General features: G+C 38.5%; 1 long non-coding RNA gene across 1 annotated transcript; it reads right to left on the minus strand.

The window, feature by feature from the left end:
• Positions 1 to 5782: 5782 nt before the first annotated feature.
• LOC147916192 (uncharacterized) lies at positions 5783 to 21540 on the minus strand. Its single transcript, XR_015553367.1, has 3 exons — positions 21376 to 21540; positions 6948 to 7027; positions 5783 to 5978 (listed from the first exon to the last, which is right to left on the minus strand). It is a non-coding gene; the product is annotated as an uncharacterized LOC147916192 (long non-coding RNA).
• Between the last annotated feature and the right edge of the window lie 561 nt (positions 21541 to 22101).

Below are 22101 nucleotides of genomic sequence, written 5' to 3' on the forward strand. Positions count from 1 at the left end.
TAAGAGCTCTTTATATATTCTATATGCAAGTCCTTTGTTGGCTATGTGGTTTGCAAATATTTTCTCTTATTCTGTAATTTATCTTTTTATTCTCTTAACAAGGTCTTTCATAGAGAAAGCATTTTTAATTTTGCTGAAGTGCAATTTATCTTTTTTTTCTCTGTGGTCATGCTTTGATGTCATTAGATATTTTTTTAATTGGAAACAATCACAATTTTTCACACTGCAAAACTCAAGGTATTATAGACTTTTATTTTTCATTTTTCTTTTCTTCCAATGAAAAGGAAACAAGTAGGAATTACAGTGTGTGCATCAGTATGGCTTCTGCTATTTAGTTAAATGGAAAGTGATCTGATTTCTGGTTTTAGAGAGGACATCAAATTCTAAAGGGGTGTTATAAGTGAGAGATTTATGTGACTTGTGGAGTGAAATGTTCTAGACGTTCACACTCACTCTGGAAAGATTCTGATTCTAGGTTAAAAGGTTTATAGTGCTTTAATTTTATTCAAAGCAAAAATATAACAAGAGTCATTCTAAGTAGTAATTAATAAGTCTTAAGAAGCCTAAATTAAGGTATCTCATTGTACCAGTACAGGCATTTTTCTTTAATTCTTGCTCTAATTTTTCACCCATCTAAATATATTAATAAAATTTCTTAGTATTTGCTTTACTGTTTTATTTAAGAGTATCTATTTAATCCTGCTTAAAATATTATCCAAAGGAAAATAACAGTGCATTCTTGGTTCACCTTGTGTGTCTGTTTAGACCATGCAGGTTGAGGCATCATCACACAGCTGACCACACTGTGTCCTGATCACAGGTAAACAAGTCCCTATGAGAAGACAGCTTCCTAAAACTCACCTGAAATGCACTGGAAACATCATCCCTTAACTTAGGACTTTTCTATTTTTCTCTACATAAATATTAGTCTCCACTAGCTATAGCATGTTCACAAAAAAAAGAAAAAGAAAGTAATTTTTACCTTTAGCATCATCCATCCATTTCTAACATGAAGAAAGCTTCATTTAGCAGAAACTTTAACTCTGGCATAATTACTGCTCTACAATTACTAGTAAGTGCTAGTTAGTCTAAAATCGGTTGGGGACCTTGGCTGAATTCCATAGCATAGAAAGATGTTTATAACACAGCATTAAAAGGAAATCTTATAATGAAATAGGAATCTGATTTCTCTAGAAGTTTTCTATGAAATGTTTGTTCTGTTTTTCAATTCTGTGTTTCCCATTTACATACACACACAAAAAAGTATAATTTTGTCAATCTATGTGATTTCCAATAGGATAATTGATCTATGTACTTGTAAAGTAATACCATTTGACAGTAGGGTCCTAAGCATCATATTTTAGTACTTAAATACTATTTTAAAATGAAATGCTTTCAGTTGTGGTTATTTGTTTTTGTTTGTTTGCTTGTTGTTATTTGACTGTGGTAACTCGTAAGGATCATCATAATTCTCTTCTACTAAGAAAGCTATTGAGCACTTCATCAGAATAGCATTGACAACATTTTGCACAGGGGGAAGAAACTTTCTTGAGGAATTCATCCACTTATACGGTTTCTACTATGCTTGTTTCTAAAAATACAATTGCACTTCCTTGTAGTTTTCTTGTAAAACTAATGTGTTTGGTCTATTCATTTACTGGCCATATTTTATCGACACCATTTTCAACCTGAAAGTTGGAGTGACAAGTCACAGAAGAAACAAAGGCCACTGTTGAGACAGGTAAGACACATGTGAAAGTTTCAGAGAGATTTCACACTGAATATAGAAGCACTCCTAATTCATAAAGAAGGCACTGGATGTCAGAAAGACATTGAAGCTTCTGTTGCTCTCAGGCAGCTTTTTTGAGACTGCAAGTTGTTGTTCTATCACTAGAAGGTGTATTGATGGATTTGGGGTGGGTGAGGGTTAAACCAATTTTCCTCTCTACCACTTTCTTTTAGATGAATTTATAGAATCAATTGTTTTAAAAGACAACAACCACAAAAACCCAGCCTACAGAGATAAATTAGGAAATTTTCTCTGCACATCATTCTATTCACTAAACATATCGATTGAGTCCCTATCCTGTGTGGCTGTGATGCTCTGTTCCTGCTGTCCTGTGAACCTTTGAAGTACAGTTTATTGACACAGCAGCCTGTGGCTTCATTAAATTTTTTTCTATTTTTAATATTTTAAGTAATAATAATAATAATCATAATAGCTATTTAGCACTTACAACATGCCAGGCACTGTACTAAGGGTTATTAAACTCTCATCTTATTGAATCCATCAACAAAATGAGGTACATTCAAGTGTTATCCTGAGTTGATAGAGCAGAAACAAACTACCATTTGCCTGTGGTCACCTGCTCTCAGCGACACTCAAGACCTGATCTCAGGTGTGTCTGTGTCCAAAGCCAGGTCTCTTAACCACTGTGTCATTCAGATTTATCATTAGTTGTATACAAGTTTTCATTTACAATGAAATGAAATCATTTAAAAACCTGTTCAAATGCTGGTGGTTCCATACTCAGCATTTCTTGCCTATTCTTACCCCTATTTGCTCCCTGCAGGAGCTATTGAATGGAATGTGAACGTTTCCTCCCTCCTACCTTCCTTCTCTTGAAAAGCAGCCGTTCTGACACCAGATGGACACTCAGCACTGAGCTGAAATACTTGTATTTGCTCAGAAATTTTTATGCACTCAGTATTTAATGTTAACATGTAGGCCACACTATAAACCATATCAAAACCAGATGGATAAAATATTTTGTCTGAATGTAAAGTGTTATTAGCTTATTGCTAATTGCATGCTGTAAAAATATCATTTATTTCATTATTCTCCAATAAGAAAGCGCAGACAGTGACAGCTCAACATAGGAGGCAGAGATTGCAACTGCTCACAAAGCAGGTGTCCTATAGCGATCTAGATACTAAACCACTGTAGACCTCATGGTGACACCGTCATCCTAAAGGTCAAAGGAAGTTCAAGTACAGAAGCAGATTAAAAAAAAAAATAAAACCCAAATAACCTCTTATCTTACCATCAAACTGAAAAAAGACCAAAGTCTCCTCCAAATAAAGATGAAAGGTAGAAGACATTGTTAACACAAAAGGATGATTTCTTAATAGGATTCAGAGTTCTATCTGGAAGACAAGCCCACAACTAAAGCAAGATTCTACAGTCACATTCAAGAGGAACTCTCTAAAAGGCAGTGACCAACAGAACTTTCTGCATTGGTGGAAGTGTTCTGTATCTGTGCTGTTCAAACAGCAGTTACTAGCCACACGTGGATATTGAGCACTTGAATTGTGGCTAGAGTGACTGAGGAACTGAATGTTAGATTTTATTTCATGTGAATTTACATAATCACATACAGTGGCTACCGGCTACTGTATTGGACAGCACAGCTCTAAAGTACAAACATTTGCCTAGTGAAAGTCACAAGCATCTTTACTCGTCATTTCTGACATTTAACTTTGCATACATTTCCTCTCTGCTTCTTGTACAGCCTCTTCTCTGAGTGGTGGGCTTGTGGCCCACCTCCCAGCACTCGAGCCCAGAGAGACACCAAGTCAAAAAATCCCAATAAAACACAGTGAGGCAGAGACCAGTCGAGTAAGAACAGTTACCTCCAGAACATAATCAAGGCTGCTCAAGGCACTGAGCCTGTGACTTCCAGAATACCACTGGACGATTGGAATTAGGCCTTGTGTCTAAAGAGGCCCATCATATCTGAGAACACACTGAAAGATAGCGATCCCTGGAATAGAGAAGAGAAGTGGCCAGGATCTCAGAGGAGCCAACTGGACGTTTCACCTCTGGGTACATCAAGGAGAGCCTAGTCAAGCAGGAAATGCAGCTGTGACATGGCTCTTTGCTCCTGTTCCTGTTGACCGGTTACCAACGATACTCTTGAGGCGGAGGCTGAGAATGGGGGGGTGGGGGCTGGTCCTAACAAGGAGGTACCGGCAAGCAATGTTTGAGCTGATGTGTCTCCTAGTTTTCCTGACTCACAAGATTAGCCCAAATGGGGCACTGCGGAAAGAAGGTAGGTACTTAGCACTCTGCCCAGCATCATTGGCCATCCTCACTGCGCCAACTTCCCAGTTTCTGCCCTTGGTCTTCACAAACACACATACACACACACACGTACACACACACATACACAAGTTTTTGGGTAATAATTGACCTCTAGCCTTATGACATGCACGCTCCCTCACCCCCACTCTGTGTGTCATCCGACGGTGAGAGCAGCATTATAAAAATGAGCTTATTCCTTCTCTTTCCAAATTCTGATCCCTGAGCCAAGACCTCTGGGCCCTGGGATAAAAGAGCACAAACTCCCCACAGGGGCACTAGTCTAGCTTCTCTGATCATAAATATGGAAGAGACTCTCTCAGTATGTATTGCCCAGGATATACTCAGGACATTTTAGTGTCCTCAGCACCAAAGTAGGACTTCCTTTTCAGATTCTCCTTCTAATCGTTTCCTGGAGGTTTCTGTACTCTCATTCCTTTAAAAAGGACAATAAATGTGTTCTCTCTATCCTGTGGAGTAGAAGGAGTAGAATCTGAGGTCTGAGAGTAAGACTCGAATGAGGAGGAGGAGGAGGAAACTGGGTGAGAGGGCTGGGGAGCCTATTGCAATAGTTCAGGGCACAGCTTAGGGATGCAGCTGGGATGGGATGTGGTGGTGGGAGCAGAAAGGAGAGAAATATTTGTGAGTTTAGATAATAATTCCTCCATAACAACTTCCCTGCCCATGCCCTGCTGCCTGAGAGGGAAGAGGGCTCTCGTCTCTGCTCTCTGCTCACCAGCCTCCCAGTGCCCGATTCCATCACATTACCGGGCATTCCTGGGTCTCTTTTCCCATTTGGACTGCAAGCCTCAGAGCAGTACTGGTGCCTCACACATATTCATTTCTCTCATGCTTCACATGGTGCCAGATACATTTGGCTGGAAAATAATGAACTAGGGCTTGTAAATATATTCGAATTGTCATAAACCGCATCATCTTCTTTTATCTCCTTTCATTCTTCCACATTAACTTCCCTTTCTCCTGACAAACTAGATGAACATTAGCAGTAAAGATTGGCTGAAGGTTTTGGGGATTAAATGTCATACCTAAATTACGTTGTTCTGAGAATTGTTGGTGACTGTCATTGGAGTAAATTCAGTGTATGTCCAAGCAAGAAAGGAGAAAAGGAAGAATGGAGTAACATCTTAACATCAAGAAGAGATTAAGTTTTTCTTGAGTCTGTCTTTGGTTTTTAACTCATCTCATAGGTCTTTTCGAGGAATTTATTTGAAATAATATATGTAAATAAACATAAAGCTAACCTCTTTTTAATTCTTTGAGTAAGCAATTAATTAAAAGCATTGTCAGAGATAAGGAATCCAGATGAGCTGGGCTGCCTTTTGACCTTGAAGTGCTGAGAAGCACGGCCCCCTGGGAGACCGGTGGAGCTCAGCGTTGCTTTAGAACTGGAACCCGCACACTGTTGCTCTGACCTCTAAAGGACCCCGGTCCCCCAGGACCCAGAGCTTGCGAAGGCCAGCAAAGAGTGACGACCACAAGTGGAAACAAATATTTAAAACACAATGAAAAGAAGAAGAAAAAGGAAACTCATTAAACACAGAAGCCATCTGTGGCTCTGCTCCATGCAGACTTATTCTTCCAATACCTCACATACCTCAAATACTGCAGCACAACTCCTACGTTTGAGGAGAAGAAAAGAAAAATAACAAAACTCAATATTTTATTAAGCAGATTATCTATATTGACATGAAAAATTGGATACTCTTCTTCTTAAAAATATATGTATACATAGTTTTTATTTGTTTTTGGAAGCTCCTTGTGTCTGCTTCTCTGGACAGATGGTGTCTTCCCACATCACTCTCCCGGGCCAAGAGCCGGTGTGCACGGAACCTCAGCGAGCTGGGCGGGGGTTCAGCTGAGCGCTCTGTGGCGTGGGCTATGACCACCGAAGGCAGAAGAGTTAAAAGAAGCAAAATTGCTAGGAGATTTTTTTTTTTTAATCATTTTACAGCACAGATAAGTTACAGTGCAGACAAGAAGTTTTAAATATGTGCCAGGTATCTTTTTTCCTCTTTAAAAATAATTCCTGCCCCTGTAAATGCCTCATTTGTGAGTATACTTTTATTAACTAAAAAAATCTTCAGGCCTGGTTTTTTTTTTTATTGCAGGGTTTGGAGATAAGAGATTGACCAGGTCCATGTAGGTTGCACTTGCCAGACAGACTATTGTGTCCTTACTTAAACTCCAGTCATCAACACTTTTATTAGAATGTGATTGTAGAGGCACTGAATAGATTTTGTTATTATGAGTTTATTTCATGGGATGTGAGGTTTTGCGAAATTTTCACAAAACTTTTTCACACCCTTACCCTTAATTAAAGTTAATTTTTCTAAGAAATTTTGTTTGAAAACGTGTGGTTCCATGTTGTGCAAATAATTGTGACCTTCATTAGAAAGAAATCCTTGATCTTCTTATACAATGACCAGACAAATAAAATAAAATAAACTTTGCCAATGCACTTGAAAATTTGTGTTTATCTGGAAGCAAACGGAGCTAAGAGATCATATGTTTAAAGTTTAATTCTACCATTTTAAAAGCCCTGATCTTTGAAGTTGTCCTGTACTGCTTCCCTTAGAACCCTGTCATCACTGCAGTGAATGTAATATTGCCCTGTCTACACAGGAACCTTCCCAAAGAGCAGCGGTAGAAAAACATACTGGATCTCCTCAGATGGACTTCTTCCTCCTTACCCAAGGGGAACTTACAATGTAATCCAACTCTGTATTATCTAATCTTTTACATGGGAAGATAATGTTGATGATTGGAGATGCCCACATCCTTAGGTAGTGTGCTATTAGGATCCTACTTCCTGGGTTTAAAAATAGAAGCTATCACCATTGCTTACCTGCCACTGCTGGCTTTTCTGTTCCAATTTCTCACGAGCTGTTTGAAACCTTGGATCCAAACGAGCCGTTTTGTCTCCCGCTAGTAGGGAATCATTAATATATTGATTCTTCAAATTCCATACTCAGACCTCATGGTTCTAAATGCGGCTTTTGTGTGTCTTAATGACTTTATTTTTCTTTCCAGGAATAGTTTTCACGTTCAGCTTATTAAAACCAGCAAACAAAAAGTTAACAGACAAAAACTTCCCACAATTAAGCTAGAGAGAATATTTCTTCGCTACTGTTTGAGTCATCATTGACAGATGTGATACACAGATAGCAGCTCAGGTCTCAAAAATGGATAACTACTTCAGATAAACGTGTCTTATGTTAATAGAACATAAGCCATCCATATTATTCAGCAAACCTGTGTTCTCTGCATACATATGTTTCTTTTCAGTTCTTTTTCTGAGGAATTCTGCAAATATTACATTTGAAAGTTTAGTGTCCCTTAAATTACAAAACGTTTCCCTCACTTCCTTCAACTGTTATATGGTAGCTGCTCAGAGTTAACTTAAACTATATATATATGCTGACCTGTAACAATAAGGAGCAAAGTAAAGAGGAGTAGTGACTTCTGCTTCTCAGAATCATGTATTTTTATTTAATTAGCTTCCCAAAAAGAATGGTGATAACTTGAATTGGTGTTCCACTCATGGGTGTTACCATTCTTTAGCAGCAATAGCTATTTCTCATGCAAAGGTCATCGCCGCGTGTAAAACAAATGATCCAACATCATCACGCATGTGGAAGGAGTAGCAAGTGGTAGAGAGTTTGCAAGAACCAGAGTCACGGGTTATGACAGGATGCTGGACTTTCTACTAAGTTTAGAATCCCCTTAAGCATATCGAGGTTCAAGTACCATTAACTCTTGGCAAAATTCTCCTTCCTAATTCAAAGAACGAAAGATTACTAAAACTCATAAAAAAGCTTCTCAAGTTTCAAATAGCTTTTAAAAAACATTTAATGAATTAAGAGTAATTGAATCAGAAACATATGGATTAAATTTTCCTTGAAATTCACAGGGGTTTAATATTAAGGGAGAAGTCATTCAGCAGAACTCCCAAAGACTAGCCAATCTCAATTTTTTAAGACCAACTAATAATCCTCTGTAACCTTTCCTCTTCACTCATTTTTCTTTGTCTAAAGAGTTTTGCGGTTTGAGTGGTATTGTGTTGATTATAGTTCTACCAATAGATAATACATCTATCAATGAAAGAATTCAATAAGTCTGCAGCTTACATCTTCATGGACTTGATCTACTTACTTACCTATATGTAATGTAACTGTGTAATAATCTCATCCGTCTAGAATCGTGGTTTTCAACGTGTTTAACCAACATGAACTTTTTTGTGAGCCCAGTCACATGCAGAGCCACAGTCTAGCAGGGTGAGGGCAGGAGGGAAACGTGGACTTTTGTTCCCATTTCTGGTGGCCTTTTAGCACCTCTGTGGAATCCAGGAACACAATTTACAACCCTTTGATTTAGCATCTAGCCAAGAATGAGGAAATATACAAAATAAAAGGGAGGGGGGATTCCAAAGAAGCCAAAATGGACAGTACAGAGTTCATAGAACTGTTAGAAAATTTCATGATCAGAACCTTTATGTTCTTAATTTAAAAATAATTCTAGCAAGCTTTGATAGTTTCTATATCCACAGAAGACTGACAGTAACCAAGTGGGAGACCTAAAATTGCAGGAAAGATAGATGGGATGGAAAGGGGAAAAATACAAAATCTAGACAATTTTCAAAAGGTTTAGCGACTCTCTCCCTTTAGGTTTGCGAGAAATAGCCTACTACCTCACTAGACTTTTAGAGTGTCAGTGCCTCAGAGGCAATATAATAACTAGTAAGCATAATTGGGACCTCAAGTTGTAAGGAAAACTTCGTGTTCAGAAATACTCTAGAGCAAAATAGTGTTGCTAGTGTTGCACTATTTCCTTTTATTCAAGGTGTATAGAATGTAGCAAAAACTTTATTGTGGGCTCCTAGGAAACAGTAAATATGCAATGATGCAATCTGCTCCATCCCTAGCCTCACCTTCTGTGCAAATTTCTTCTAGAGCTTATAAAATTTCTTCTAGAGCTTTATAAGCTTCCCAGCTTATAAAATAGCTGGGAGGCCAAATCAGTAGGGGCAGAAATACTTGGGTCTCTATGGTTTGCTGAGGCTATAAGGGCCAGGACTGTTGTGGATAGCATTCATTCCAATAACTGGATAAACCACAGACAATATGTAGAACTTGACTATATCTATGTTTTCAGGCATAGTGAATTCTTTTTGGAAATGTGGCAGCAATGTGTTAGGCGTAGTCCCAGCTGGAGGCAGATGTGAGAGTCAGAGTAACATAGAAAATGTGGATCCAGAAAGAAATAACAAATTCCCTTAGGGAAAAAAAATGTGTTGTATTATCTCGGCACAGAATCAAGTCTAGGTGGAGTCTTCAAAGACCTGTGGAAATTACTAACAGTAACATTTTGGACTTCGACAGATTACACCTCAGAATATAATAATACAGCCCGTGCCATCCTTGTTAACTCCATAAGATAGGATTCTTGTTGGCAAAAAGCACAGTAAAATGAGATTTGAGATTTCTTTATTTAGAGTGTGAAAATGAGATTTCCAGAGCTTAGATGGAATATTAGAGTATTGCTGATGAACGTTACCAAGAAAAGCTCTCCATATTAGAGAGAAGTTCCAAGGTACCGAACATTCTGAATATTATTCACCCAGGGTTTGACCTTTTACAACCACCCAAAATTGAACCCAAACAAAAACTAGAAACCTAGCTGGGGAAAAAATGGAAAAAACAAATACAGGGCCACAAATGCAAAAGTAAAGCAAAAGTAATACATTATTTGTCCAAAACCCACTTTGTAACAGAAATAGGGCTATTTCTAAGGATTTGAAGATTTTTCAAAATAACTGTTGCAAATTTAATGTCATTATCTCATTCTCTTCAAACCTAAACACCCATCAGAGAACCCTGGCAGTTTCCATCGAAGCACAACAAAGACCTCACCCTCCTTGAAGCTAAGCCAAGATCTGGTCTCCTGACTTGAACGTAGATGTCGGCAGTGCTGCCAAACACCTTTGAGGCCTGGCCCCTCCCGCAGATGAGTCCTGATTCCTCCTGGATTGGTCCACTTCCACGGGAGGAAGCATATTCTTCTGGAGCCTGAAGCAGATGACCCTCCAGCCTTAAGAGAGCTTGGTGTGAAAAACATGTTATGTTGCTACACTATACCTTCAGTTTGGTAATAATAGGAGAAAAACTGTGATTCTGACATTGAAAAGAAAAAGATTGATTTGTGACTCATGAAATACAAAAGAAAGAATGCTTCAGGAAATGGTTTTGAAGATGCAATATACTGATATATTTAACTACCGAGGGTAAGGTGAGCAAGAGATCTTGTGGAGTTGAAAAGGAAATTTATTCCTTTTTCTGTGGTTTTCAATTTCAACAAGATACAGAGAAAAACACCAGATACTCACAGTAGGAGGTTTTCACATGTGCTGCTAGGATTCATTCTCCCATGGTCTAGTACAATTATTGACTAGGGGCTTTTTAATATGCAACATGCTACTTCCTTGGGAGTAAAATGCCATACAGCTAGAAAACTTTCAAATAAAAAATACACATCCCTCTCTAAAATTGTGTCCAGCTAAATCTTTATATAACAGAAAAATTCATGTTCTAATATTCTGAAAGCTCCAATAACTTTTTATGAGGTAATCCAAGAATAGTATGTTAAGTAAAGCACTTGGGTGAAAGTCAGAGTCAGAGCTGGGTTAGAGAGGAGTACTTTCTCCCTCTGACAGCAGAGATGGAACAGATCAAAGGCGACATAATTTTCTATTATAAACGGTCTAGCCTCTGGGTAGAAATACATCCACTATATACAGATTGTTTTGCAGACTCTACCCACGTTGGAAAAGCATTTAGCGTCACTCAGAATCAGAGCCAGAGCAGTGTGTACGTGTGTGCATTTTTACCAAAGTAATGTGTGCTCATATTTAAAAATAAAATAATACTGAGCACTTAAAATTGAAAGAAACAGAGCCCTGCCTCCTGCACACCCCACTCAGCACCACTCCTAAGGAGGCAACCACTATTGACTTTGTTGGCAGCTTCCTCTGGTGGTGACCTCCACTTCTCTAAAAATATGGATTTTCTTTATGCTTCATTCTTGATTAATCAATTTTACCTATTACCTATTGACCTGCTATGATGGCAGATGAAGATTTAATTTACCTAAACTCCCAACAAAGTCCTAGTTCTATTTTAATTCCTCCATCAGTTAGCTTTGTGATTTTAGATAATCCATGCCTGCCTTTTTTCTTGTTCTTCTCAAGTCTCTCTGTGTACAGTTTCAGCAACCGCTTGAACCTCTAATGACTGAACGGTAGACAGTGCGATACCTCTGGGTGATAAGCAAATCAAAAGTAGGGGCCGGCCCGGCGGTATAGTGGTTAAGTTCACAGTCCCTGCCTCACAGCCTTTGTGGGCCCAGAACCCAGATAGAGACCTACACACCGTACACTGCTCATCAAGCCATGCTGTGGCAGTGTCCTATATACAAAACAAAGGAAGATTGGAATCGGTGTTAGCTCAGGGCCAATCTTCTTCACCAAAGGAAAAAAAAGTGAAACCTCATCAGTCAGTCCATCCAGGTTTCTGCTTTCTAAATCATAGAATCCTTGCCACACATGACAGTTGGATTCATCATATAGCTACCAACATTTAGCAAGTTTGTAAAAAGAATGAATTATTTGGTAAATGGAGAAGTAACAGGCCTGAACTTGCTGCCAAGGGATGGGGCAATGTCATCTCCATTGGTGCCTAACTAGAAACCCGGGCGTTCTCCCAGTGAGGGAGGGGAGAAGAGATGCCCAGGAACAGTTAGAAGTCTTTGCACCTCCCCTTTCTCCCTAGTCACCTTAGACTATCTTTAGACAGTTCTTCTCATCAGAAAATTCTTATTTATATTCTGAAAGAAAAAAACGAAAGGTCTCCACCAGTTCTCCACGTAGTTTGAGTCATTTCAACTAATCACAACAAGTGGAATTCCTCTTCCTGTGACAGTTTTGTTTGAGAACATTATTATGTCCTCTCACCTTCACAAAGTGTTCTGGTTCTTTAACCTTGAATCACTTGGAGCTAACTGATTCTGCCTTAAACATCCGTGTCACTGTCCTCTGAACATACATCACGCTGTCTATATCTTCTTTAACGTGTGGCTTGTGAAGTGTCTTCTGGACAAAATTCTGCCGTTAATGAATTGTATGTCCTTGGGCTATCACTTAAGCTCTCTGAGCCTTGGTATCTTCACACATATGATTGTTTTTGAATGTCCAAGAGCAAGACATAGTGGCATTCTTCTTCAAAATTGAACTATAGCATGTTAAATGTGGAAAAAATCTCAAAAGTCTTAAAATTCCAGCTCTTTCCAAATGCATAAATCCTTCCCTGTATCCATGGAATATGTCAGTTAGTGCCTGAATTCTTGTAGTAACAAAGAACTGAAAACAATACTCCAGGTGTGGTCTGATCCGGGTAGAGAACAGTGGGATTATTAACACTCTTGATCTTGACACTGTATTCCTATTTTAAAAACCTAAGTTTGCATTATATTCATATTATTTTTTGGCTACTACATCATACTTTTGGCTCCTTTGGTACTTATAGTCATGGAAAATCATGAGAGTTACACACACATAGATCTTTTCTACCGCATTCTGAAGTTAATCTTGTTCCCCCAAATACAACTGCTTGATTGTTTTTCTAAACTGTTTGTTGCTTTTTTATTGATTTCCTGATCAAACAAGTAATTCAGGTTCATTGTGGAAAAAAATCCGAAAGGCACAATATGAAGTGAAATTCAACTATAATTCCAACCTGCAATGTACCACTGTTATATTCTGGCAAATATCACTTCAAATTTTTTTCTCCTATATGTGTATTTATTTATCTGCCAGTGCACATGTATTCATTCACACACACACACACACACACACACACACACACACCAAATTATGGTACATCTGCTTGCAGATAGGAGGAAAGCCCATTTAAGTAAATTGATTTAGTCGATGAAGGGGATCTTGCATCTTTGTGGATCTAAGTCCAGGGGTAGGGTAGATTCAAGGATTGACTGATGCAGTAGTTCAGCAATGTCATCAAGGACCTGCTCGTGTTCTGTTTTCCATGGCATCAGCCTCCCCAAAGCTGTCCCTTTCTCTTACGGTATCAGGACGGGTCCCAAGAACTAACAGGGACAGATGCGTGCATATCCATATTCAAGAAGAGGGATTGAGAACCATTTCTGGAAGTTTTCTTAGGACAGCAAAGAATTATCATTACTGCAAGTTTCCAGCAAACATATTCCCCCATCTCACTGGCCGGAAAGGAATTACTTGTCCACTTCCGAATCAATCATTGTAGCCAGGTGATGGATTACACTGATAGTTTAGGCCTCATCAACCACTCCACTCCTAGGGCCAGGGATGGAACTAGCCTCTCCCAAACTCAGGCTCCAGTGAAGAAGATATAAATATCTGGATGAAATTTACTAATGGAAGAAAAATAGGTTGTGATGAAGCAACCACAATGTCCACCATATATATAAAATGTGTATATTTGTGTGTGTTTGTGTGTATCCCTTTTAGATAGGTAGGTGAATGGGTGAATGGATGAATGGATGGATGAATATATAGATAGAAAGATGCATAGATTAGATAGATATAGATAGAGAGGATCAAATTAAACAAGTTATTTTATAGCCTGATTTTCAGTAACTATATTATATGAACATTTTGTGTGTCAGTTCTCAGATTCTTACATCATTTTAAATAGATAAATAATATTTTGATGTGATCATGACTAATGATTTTAATCAGCCTCCTATTATTGAACAATTAGGATATTTTTAGTTCTTTCTAGCATATGTACAATGCTGAAATAACATTGTTCGTGCATGCATTATGGCACAATCATCTGCTTGTTTCCTTTGATAAATTTCTGTAAATTAAATTTCTGTAAATATAATTTCTGAGTAAAACAACAAGAAAATATAAAATTTCAAGATATTTGACCAGATTGCTTTCCAAGAAGGCTACATACATTTATCCTACTGCCAATATCATATGAACTGCTCATTTTGACACATGTTCAACACAAAAATATTTTTAATATATTTTATATAATTTTTACTTTACAAATCTAATGGAAGGATGTGAAATGATAACTGCTCTGCATTTATTTTGCAATTCTATCATTACTAGTGGGGTTGAACATTTGAACACATATTGTTACTTTTTCTTTTGCCTGTTTTTCTGTTCAAGTGCTCATATTTTATATAAATTTGTAAATGCTTTTTAAATGTTTAACTTCTGCAATATTTGCTGTAAATTAATTATTCCCTATTGGTCTTTCAACTTTATTTATGGTATTTTGCCATATGAAGTTAAAACATAGCAATGTAATGGTATATCTGTTGCTGTTTTCACATTTTGGGAGATTTTTAAGTCTAAAGTAAGTAGGAACTCAAATGATTTTTTAACATCTCCATAGCGTTCCTAATATATTTATCTAGTGATTTAAAATGCCATCTACACACTTCAAAACGCTGACAAAGAATTTTTTTCAAAAAACGGTGCTGGATAACTGGAAAAAAAATAGATTCCTACCTCAAAGTTTACATCTGAATAAATTTTAGAAAAATCAAACATTTAAATGTAAAAAATAAAACATAGGGGCTGGCCCTGTGGCATAGCGGTTAAGTGCATGTGCTCTGCTGCTGGCGGCCCAGGTTCGGATCGTGGGCGCACGCCGACACACCGATTGTCAGGACATGCTGTGGTGGCATCCCACATAAAGTGGAGGAAAATGGGCATGGATGTTAGCTCAGGGCCAGTCTTCCTCAGCAAAAAAAAAAAAAAAAAATAAGGAGGAGGATCGGCATGGATGTTAGCTCAGGGCCAATCTTCCTCACAAAAAATAAATAAATAAATAAATAAATAAATCGACAGAAACATGGAAGATGTTTTTAAAAATCTTAAATTAGGAAAGATATTCAAATATGATATAAAACCCTGAAGCTAAAAAAGAAGAATTTGATAAATTCAAAAATAAATTTCATAATTTTAAAATATGCACATTAAAAAAGCACTGTGTAAAAGATCGATAATAAGCTGAGGAAACCCATAAAAAAATAAAGAACTTAGTCCCTTAATATATAAAGACTCATACAAATCCATGAGGAAATGTAGGTGTAAAATAAATACAAATGTTTCTTAAAATTGAAAAAATACCCATAACCTCACCCACATTAAGAGAAATAAATGCATATTAAAACTACAATAAGACACCATTTTTTTTTTCACTGAGGAAGATTTACCCTGAGCTGACATCTGCAGTTAATCTTCCTCTTTTTGTATATGAGCCACTGCCACAGCATGGCCACTGATAGACGAGTGGTATAGTTCCATGCGGGAATCGAACCAGACCGCCAAAGTGGAGCACACTGAACATAACCACTAGGCTGGGGGGCTGGCTCAAGACTCCATGTTTTTTAACCTATCAGATTGAAAAAGTTCAGAAAGTTGACTACAATACAGTTTTGGCAGGGTGTGGGGAAGTAGGTAGTCTCATATATCGTCGTTAGAAATATGAATCACCAGTGAGAATAATGTGGTGAAATGTATTAAGAATATGTATATAGAGATATGTAGATACACATATATATATCTTTTGACCCAGTGATGCCTTGGATTTATGCTCTAGTTGTGTCATACATGGAGACAAAGTGTGGGGGGGCGGCAGGAATAACTATTGCAACATGCAGTAGCATTCACAGGAGACTTGTTGAATGACTTATAGGTCATCCCGTTGATGTGATGCTACACAGTATTAGAAACAATGAGATCATTCTAAATATACTGATGTGGAATAGTCTCTAAGATACTATTACTAGGTAATTACTGAGTACTGCTAAGTCTCTAAGATGCTTTACTAAGATCAGTAAAACCAAAAGGGGGGAGAGTGCAGAAGCATTATATGTACTCTGCTATCATTTGTGCAAACAACAGCAGTGCTCAGCATGTACACTGACATATGTGGATTATCTGTGGAAAGATAAACAGGACCTGGTAAAAGTGGTTGCCTCTGGAGAAAGAACTTGTGTAGCGAGGGGCCAGGGGCGGGGCGGGCGGGGGGGTGACTAAGTTTTCATTACACAACTTTTTGTGTGTTATGCTGCTCAAAATATAATTACCTACTCAAAAATATAATTATTTTTAAAAGATAAAATGACAACTTTTCCTTATGTTAAATTCCTTTAAATACTTGAGTCTGTTTCTGCACTCTATTTTGTTACATTAACATATGTTTCTAATGCTACACCAATTCCATTTCACCACAGAATATTAAAAAACCCATATTAACATAGAGTAAAGCTTGTTCCCCATACATTTCTCTTTTTGTCAGAACTTTTCCAATAGTCAAAATGTTTACTTTTACAGATAAATTTTAAAAGCCTTTGTCATTGTCCAAAATTATCTTGCTGAGAATTTAATCAGAAATAAATGAAATGAATGTTCATTTGTAGAGAATTGATATGTTAAAAATATCGTCTTCCCATCCAAAAATGTGGAACTTCTCTCCAATTATAAATATTTTATTTTCCTTATATAGGTCATGATTTTTCTCCATATAGGTCCCATAATTTCTCACTAAGTTTATTCCTGAACATCTTAAATTTTGTTGATTTGGTGCATAAGTACTTTAGCATCACGTTTTTGGAGATTTATTATTAGTTTATAATAGTCCAATTGATTTGGATACTTAAAAAAAAAAATGGAACTGTTGCCTCTGCTGCATTCTCAGACGTCTACAGTATTTTGCCTCAATCCCTTGGATATTTGTAGTAGGCAATCACATCACCAGCATCATCAGCAAAAACTGATGTCTGTTTTCTCTGTGACAACAACTATAACTATTAATTTGCTTATTCCCAATTTGCTTTGCTTGGGATTTCTAGAGTAATTTAAATGGTAGTAATAATAATGGACATTCATTACTTATTCCTACCATTACCAGGGACATATCCGGTATCCTTCCCTTTAGCAATATATATGTACCCATATGCCAACAACCAGAATAATTTTAGCACAAAGACCTATTAAAAAGTCAACCAAGCAAGCTCTGTGCAAGGTATTGATAAACAAGACAGGGCAAAACAAACATGGGTGTGTCTCCATCAAGCACATAGATTAGTAGAGGAAGACAGAGAATTAACAGGTAAACAAATAAGTATGTAATTGCAGATTTAGAAATGTGATGTGAAGGCTGTGCTTGGGTAAAAAATAATGGAGGATCGTGCATAGATCCTGTGTAGGTGAAGTGTCAGGGAAAGCAGCACGTGGAGAACAAGGGCAAGGCATTCTGGGCAGAAAGAAAAGCATGTGCAAACTCTCTAAGGAGGGAAGTTTGTCAAGACCTTGAAAAGGTCAGTGTAGCTAGAACAGAGGAGAGAGGCTGTGAAGGGAAAAGCAAGCTGAGGTGAAGTTAGAAGAAGAAGCAAGACATTGTGAGCCACAGTCTAAGATGGGATTTAACTCTAATAAAATGCAGTTATTCGAGTGTGTTGTCAGGGAATGATGTGATGATATAAAATCTTGAAAAAGTTTATTCCATTTTGTGTGTTGACCTTGAATGGGGAAAGGAGGCAAGACAAGAGAAAAGAAAAGAGCAGATAGTGGTGGCTCAGATTGTGGGAGGAGCTCTAGATACAGAAAATTTGGGGTAGGTCCAAAGTATATTGGGGAAACTCACTATGCAGGAGTATTTGTAAACTAAATATAGAAGTTGAGGAGTGTGGAGTCATTAAAAAAGATGAGAGAGACCCGGAAGGGAACGGAATTGGAGGGTGAGATCAGGAGTCCAGCTTTGAGAATGTCAAGATGGGTCGATAGTATTGCTCACAGAAGAAGAGCCTAAGGTGAACACATCAACATGGGATCTCTTCACATGCAGAAGACATTCAAGCCAGGAGGGGACTGTAGACGTCAAGCTAGAGTCTAGCAAGAGTAAGTGTAAGGGCCACAGACAGTCCCAAGGGGTCTAATTTAATTAGAAATGCAAAGGAAAAAGTCTTGGGAGATAGTTAATGGAGCTGGGAAGGTGAGACCAAGAAAAGGGGGAACGACAGGTAGCTATGGTGTCGTGAAAGCAAGTGTCCTGGGAAAAAGAGCCTGACCACCTGTGTTGGATGCTGTGGAGTGAGGCTGCTGGAGGAGGACCACAGTGTCCATTGGATGAGCCTCAGGACAGTAATAGGTAACCATGACAAAAGCAGGGTTAGTGTATTAGTAGACGATGGGGATGGCTCGACTGTAGCTCCCTAAAACATCAGAACTGTAACTGTGCTGCCTATGGTTTGTGTATAGACAATCCACATGGACTATCTATGGCAAGTGTTTAACTTTTTCTCTTATTACCCAACATGTTCTCAGGCCAAACAGACAAGAATCATGTTTGCATTTAGAAAGATGTGTGTGTCATCACCTTCATGGATGTATAAAGCAGTAGGTGATGGCAAAAAGAACATGGGCTTTGAAGTCAAAAGAAATCACAAGAGCTCATGATTTTGCATTAAACTTTGGATTGGGAGCACAGAATAAGAGTCAGAAGCTAACGACTATTCTTATTAGAGATTTTGTGAGATCCTGAACAGAAACAGACCTGCCTTGAGGCATAGGTAACAAAGTATAGAAGAAGGTCACGTGGACCATGCCACCTCTGCTCAGAAGCTTGCACCACTAGCACCCTGATAGATTTGATTTTCAGCTCTTAGAAGATGTCAACATGGCATGAAGGGCACCATCAGGGGTGGTACCAGTAAAGCTCCAGTGGGAACCGGCATAGGAGAGGATGAACATGGCAGATGCCACATGGTAAGGACAGTCAACAGACTGGTCCATAAGCTTAACGCTAATCTTTGGAGAGTTCAAAAATTGTTCGAGGCAAGAAGAATTGAGATAGGTTGCAGGCTTGGAAAGCCCATATGATAAAATTTTAAGTTATTTTGTTACACAAGCTGATGAGGCCTGACTATTCTTTGTTCATTTGAACTATTGTAAAAGCCCAAGTGAGGGCAGAACAGAATATCCACCTTCATAGATTACTTCGTGCATTAAGCAAATATGTATTGAGTATACTCAATAGGCACTACAAAATAGGTAGACTTAGCCCCTACCCTCGAGAGGTTCACAGTAGTGGGAGAAAAGGGTGATTAAATAAACATTACAGTACAAAGTAGTGATAATCTTCATTTTGCCCAGAAAAGAGTGACCAAAGCAGAAGGCTTTGGAATGCAGTAGACCTTAGGCTGAGTGAACAAAGGACAAGGACGGGCATTCCCGGCAGAGAGAACGTGTGAGACACAGGCGCGAAGACGTGGTGAAGTGTGGGAGTTTCTGGGAATGGCTAGCTGTGAAGGTGCACAGAAGTGGGGATTCAATGGAGAGAGATTAGTTGAATCTCTGGAAAAACAGATTTGAGCCAGAGTGAAGGGCCTTGTGAAGCATTTGCGGAAGGTGATGAGAGTCGTGGAAAGTGTGTTTTGCCATTTTAAACCACAGGGGTGATAACATCAGATGTGAGTTTAGGAAGATCTCTCTGCAGATAGTGTGAGGGACGGACGAGCTTCACCCTGGTCCAGAATGAGATAATGACGCTGTGTGTTGCAATGATGACATGGTGTGCAAAATTATTACTGAGGGATGTTTATCAGGTGCATTAATATTACCTCCTACTCATCTTTCCAAAGGTATATGGAAAAGGTTTAACAGGTAACCTTTTCATTATCCCTGAACAATGTTTGCCTCCTGCTATATAGACTGAATGTTTGTGTCCCCCACCTATTTCATATGTTGAAATCCTAACCCCCAATGTGACGGTATTAGGAGGTGGGGCCTTTGGGAGGTGATTAGGTCATGAGGGTGGAGCCCTCATGAATGGAATTAGCGCCGTTATAAAAGAGATCCCAGAGAGCGTCCTTGCCCCTTTCATCATGTGAGGACTCAGGGAGAAGACGGCTGTCCATGAACGAGGTAGTGGTCCCTCTCCAGACATTGAATCTGCCAGCACCTTGATCTTGGACTTCCAGTCTCTGGAACTGTGAGAAATTAATGTCTGTTGTTTAGAAGTCATCCAGTCTGTGGCATTTTTGTTATAGTGGCCCAAACAGACTAAGACCCCTCCCATAGGTGGGAGATGAAGCAATGGTCTGTCATGCCACAGGCTACCTCATACCTATTGTCCTTCTCAATTCTTCAGTTCCACTCATTTCCACGCAGTCAGAGAGAAGTGCTAAATAAAAACTCTATTTTTTTTAAGCGACTTTGTTCATTTTGGAATGTTGCTAACATTTTATATAAATAGAAGGAGCCAGTTATTGGTTTTCATGTTTAGAAGTAATGTCATGATCACCACCATTATTTTCTAAAGCATTTTAGTAATTATCAATACTCAGTAATTATCATACACTTACATAGCCCCTGTAAATAAATCAGAAAGGCAAATTAGTGACGCTGGTTAATGAAATGTGGCAGAGATGGGGGAATCCAGGGGAGATAGCCATAACCTCAAATACATTCCAACTTCTAAAAGACAGACCAACCTCAAACCTTATCCGCTTATATAGTGCCTAGGTAGCTGCTGTTCTAAGTACTTTACATATGTTCATCCCAACAACCCTATGAAGTAGCTACTGTAATTATTCCTGTTTTACAGATTGGAAAAACAGAGGCATGGAGAGTTTAAGTAACATAACCCAGATCATACAGGGAGTTAATTAAACAAGTTAGTTGGGCTTCAGAGTCTCTGGTTTTACCCACCGTATTACATTTCTTCCCAGTGTGTAATTCTATGCACGATGTAGAACTCTAGGCTTCCCTGCCATATAGGCAGTGGTGGGGTGAAGGCAAGCCCAAATTACTAAAATTTCAGTTCTGCCACCACAGGCTTCTACGGGTCCTGCTCATCAGTTTATACTAGACAGGATCCTTACTACACATAAACATTACCCCTAGAGGGTGAATTATCAGGTCAAATTATTTCACTCCTAAAGGAGGACCACTGGATGACCAACGTAATTCAAGTTATATGGTGCATTCAATAAATTGCAGTGCCTAGTAACCAGCACACTGCATGATATTCCACAATCTGTAATACAACAATTAAAGAATCCACTCAATAAAATATTTCAATATGAGTAATATGATGATTTATCTAAGAGTAGGTGGTCGACCAGGTAAACTGTGTGCATTTAGTCAGAATCTCTCACACTAAGGAGGCAGCTTTAAGTCACTGTGAAGAACTTACCATTTTCCCCAGAATCATCCTCAAAGGAAGTCTTGTTTTGAGAAAAGATTTCTGCAGGTATATTTCATCTGCCTTTTCTTCTGTGGGCTTTGCCTATTCTCCAAAGAGCGAAAGGAAACTTCAGACCTTCCAGCAAGTAATATGACGTATGACAATCATCCCAGTAGCATGTCCCAGTTTAGATTTAGTAGCTCTTTTTTCTTTTTTTTTTTTTAAGAAGAGTAGCCTTCTTTTTTTTTATTTTATTTTTTAATTTTTATTTATTTTTTTTTTGTGAGGAAGATCAGCCCTGAGCTAACATCCATGCTAATCCTCCTCTTTTTGCTGAGGAAGACCGGCTCTGAGCTAACATCTATTGCCAATCCTCCTCCTTCTTTTTCCCCAAAGCCCCAGTAGATAGTTGTATGTCACAGCTGCACATCCTTCTCGTTGTATGTGGGACGCCGCCTCAGCATGGCCGGAGAAGCGGTGTGTCGGTGCGGGCCCAGGATCTGAACCCGGGCCACCAGCAGCAGAGCACACGCACTTAACCGCTAAGCCACGGCGCCGGCCCCTAGATTTAGTAGTTCTTAATGGCACATTTTTCAGTGCTCAGTAAAATTTTTTAAAGTAAATTATTAGTTTCTTTCCTAAGGTTCAGATAATGTGTAACCACATGTGACCTTAAATTCATATAGACTCTTGTTTAATTTAATAATTCTATAAAAATAGAATTATTCATCCTTA

The sequence above is a fragment of the Ceratotherium simum genome, chromosome 10 (assembly GCF_057802395.1).
Source record: "Ceratotherium simum simum isolate JZ-2026a chromosome 10, ASM5780239v1, whole genome shotgun sequence".
Taxonomy (NCBI): Eukaryota; Metazoa; Chordata; class Mammalia; order Perissodactyla; family Rhinocerotidae; genus Ceratotherium; species Ceratotherium simum.